The sequence below is a fragment of the Rutidosis leptorrhynchoides genome, chromosome 1, assembly GCF_046630445.1.
Source record: "Rutidosis leptorrhynchoides isolate AG116_Rl617_1_P2 chromosome 1, CSIRO_AGI_Rlap_v1, whole genome shotgun sequence".
In the NCBI taxonomy this organism is placed as follows: Eukaryota; Viridiplantae; Streptophyta; class Magnoliopsida; order Asterales; family Asteraceae; genus Rutidosis; species Rutidosis leptorrhynchoides.
In genome coordinates this window covers 610,102,601-610,106,848 of record NC_092333.1, presented here as the reverse complement: position 1 = coordinate 610,106,848, position 4,248 = coordinate 610,102,601, and positions in this window count along the sequence as shown.

Genomic DNA, 4,248 nt, shown 5'->3' with positions numbered 1-4,248 from the left:
ATTTTTATTATATTTTAATAATAATAATGTCTATTGATAATGAAGATATAATAGTTACATGTTTTCATAATAATATTAATGATACCGATATCATCTTCTAGTTCCATCAATAACCAAATATTATATTTTTAATACCTTGTTTACGTTTTCAATTAATAAAGTTCTATATCTAAATATATCAATATACACATAACAGTTCGTGAATCGTCGAGCATAGTCAAAGGGTAACTGATTATCCGACTACAGATTTCAAACTTTCTAGACTCAACATTACCGATTTTGCTTATCGTGTCGAAAACATATAAAGAATGAGGTTTAAATTTGGTCGGAAATTTCCGGGTCGTTACAGTACCCATCCGTTAAAGAAATTTCGTCCCCGAAATTTGAGTGAGGTCGTCATGGATAACAATAGGGATGTTTTCATGACAAGTATGAGGTAATAATGGAGTTTTATCGGTATTGAGAGATTTAGATAAAACGATTCAATCAAATGAAGCGCACGAGTGAAGTTATCACAAAAGAGTGAAATGAGTAAATAAATATATTTGTTTCGACCGATGACGTTGTTATGATTGATTTCCGGGATTGAAGGAATTTAAGGATAATCTTATGTAATGAGATTTGGTTTTTGGCGATCAGGATCTTCTTTGATTTAATGTGGCAATCTGTTTTGATTTCTCTGTCAGATACTTCACTATAAATCCGCTCCTTATTTTCCTTATTTTCCATCACTCACATCTTCTACTCTTTCTCCTATTTGCTGCGATTTATACTCTAGTTTCTATTTTAGAGCTTCATTCTTTCATTTCCTCTTCCCATCCTTAAGCCAAGCGAGCAATGGTTCGGAATTCGTAGGTATAAGATTTGAAATGAACATGGCTAATGTTCTTAGAAGGAATGATAATTACATGATTTTGATTCGTCAAATTACCAGAATATCCAGGAAAATAGATCTATCAAGATGATTTGTTCTTAATACGTTTCGGAATTGAATAGAATGTAAGAGCCGTGTAACATGGCACATGATGATGGTACTGTGAATTATCACATTCCATTAGAAACTTAACATGACTTACTGTAATATAATGAAGTTGATCAAGTTTCATTATATTATAATAATTCATGCATCAGTTCCCAACACTGCTTCAGAACATTCCTATTTTAAACCTGAAGGTTTCAGAATTTAGAAACTAACACAGTTTCTTTTATGTTGTAACGCAGATTTTGCAGAGAGATGAATGTTCTCAAATAAGAATAGTTGTGTGAATATTTCCAGAAATATGGAGAATACTCATAACGGGGGATATGAAGATATCTTATAATATTTACGATAAGATGATGATGGGGAATATCATCTGAAAAGATTTAGAATAAGGAGTAGGGTTCTTACTAACGGTTTTAGCAGACACTAAATCATTTGAATCCTTTGAAGTCGGGTTTAGTTTTCATGATTTATCCACGGTCTCCTTCATATTTTGCTCAATCCGTTTTCCAATTTCACCTCTTCTCTTTTCTGAGCTTTTCCAACATTCTTTACTTTATTGTAAACTTTTGACTGTTAAAGTCGTTTACGGTTTTTGCTGCTTCATCAGAATTTCAAGAACTACTTCATAGTCCATGGTGTTTTTCAGAAACTTCACATTCGAAGTATAGATTTCTTAGGGATAAACGTTATAGGTATAACTGAAGAAGTTCTTCGAGATTTTCAAAATACTGATTGTTGATTTTGCCAAAGGGATGACGAGCTGCTGGTACATGATGTCGTGGAATATAAAAGATTCTCCGGTAACGATGGCGGAAGAACAACGTGTATATATATTGAAGTTGTAATGAGAGTAATCTTGCTGAGAAGTCGAAATGGGGCTGTGACAAAATTAGCTACTTGAAAAGGAATCGTATGGTTGTTTTTGCTAATGAATGATAAGGAATTCGACGCGAATAGGTTTTAACTATAACTTCGATTTCGAAAGTTTTTCAGGTGCATAAGTATATGCATGAATCTTTCTTCCATAGACGAGGTGCAGCTGGTTCAACTTCTCGACCGAGGTGTTTTTAAGAATCATGAAAAGATTTGAACGAGGATTATAATTGTCGAGATACAAATGAGGCTTATGGTGAAATCAAGTGGCAAACTTGAAGAATTGTTTAGTTCCATATGTTATAATCAATATTTTAATTCATTTTAATTGTCCATAGTTAGCAGTCCAATAGTCCGATAAATTCATATATAAATTAAATATATAATATTCGAATTAATTAATACATATCGTGACCCATGTACCGGTCTCAGTGTCGCTCACAACTCAAACCATATATATATTTTGGAATCCACCTCAACCCTGTATAGCCAGCTATAGAGTGTCTATGGTCGTTCCGAAATATATATATAGATGGGTCGATATGATAAGTCGAAACCTTGCATACGTGTCCCGACGGTATGTAAAGTGCGGAAATTAAATAACAGTAAATAAAATTGCGAGAATGTAAATTGCGAGAATGTAAATTACGAGAATGTAAATTGCGATAAATTAAATGTTAGCTGGGAACAGTTAGCCGGAACAGTTAGCGTGGAATCCTTAACAATATTTCAATTAGTTAATCCGTTTGTTTCTAACAATTTTTATTATATCCAATGTTTTCTTCATTATGCCACTTGTTGGATTATGATAAGTCAAAATCTCAATATGAAATTTGAACGGAAATGGTTATTCTGTGGTGAACGGATACGTATATCGGTGATTGTAAATAGGATAATAGATAACCGTTGAATCAGATTCGAAGAATGTACAATGTAACTTGTTAATGTGAAATCTAAATATTCCTCGGGTACTACCCACCCGTTAAAATATTCTCATCATTAACAGTTTGTACAAACGAAGTTTTAAATTACAATCTTTATGAAAATATACTTGCATATATATTTTCTTCGGATATAATTATGAATTTAATGAGTCAATAAAATATTATACTCATTTGAGTTATTGTTAATACTGGATTACATGATCTCTTAAAGCATTAGAGATTTCATAATCACTATATCGAACGAAGATATATGAGGTAGAACGTTACGTAAAGCGAAGGTAATCGATGTAGAACGATATATAGAACGAAGATTATGCTTGAAGTACAGGTGATGATATTGAGACGTGTGATGTAGATATCTGGGCTACAGGTTGTGATGAGATTTACGACACGATTGTGGTTTTAGGGTGATAAGAGTATTGTCGGCGTTGATGATAGTGGTACGGATTATGATGCTGGTGCTGTTGCTGGTGTTTGTAACCTTCGCACCAGATTCTCCAAAGCCATTACTCGAACATGTAGTTTGTTAGCTTCTTATATTATGTCGGGATGATTGACAATTGAAACGAGCGGTTAGATAAGATTTGAAATAGGGAATAGTATGTAATTGTGACGAGATACTCTAGGAATGAGAGAGAAAATAGTTTCTCGAACAGGTTCGCCGGTAAACGTTTCAGGTTCATCGCCAAGAGGACAATTTAGTAGATGTAAAGGATCCTCGATTTGAAATGATTTTCGGATGTGATATGATATTCTAGCTATATAGAATATCCATAATACTAAAGATTTCGTAGACTACAGAAGACCTACGACATATGTCAGGCAAGTCTACAGATGCGCTAATATATGAATTTTGTCTATACACTATCGATGCACTAAATGCAATAAGACGTGTCTAGACTAGAGAATGATAGACAGGCAATTTCCTAAGGATGATAAGCAGATGATTTCCGACTAGAAATGATAAGCAAAATTTTTAACAGGCAGACACGGTCAAAGTCCAGACTCACTAATGTATCCTAACATTTACCAATTAGACACACTAATGGGAGACCTGGTTCACTAAGACCAACGCTCTGATACCAACTGAAAGGTCCGCGACTAATCCTCCCGGACGGAATCTTCAACAGTTGGTTCCATTGCGATGGTCGACTTCAAGTAATGTCCTTAATATGAGCTAATGCACAGCGGAAGACTTAATTCATACCTGAGAATAACATGTTTTAAAAAAATCAACATAAAGTTGGTGAGATATATAGGTTTGATGCTAGCAGCGTTATAACTATGGACCACAAGATTTCATAATTAAAAACATAATACACTCGCAAGTGTATGAAATGCATTCCAAGCAATGGGCACCCGGTAACTAACCTTAACAAGAGTGTGTACCCCTGAGTTATAATAATATGTGCACTGAATCAAGTGCGTTCCGTTAACCTCGAAGTA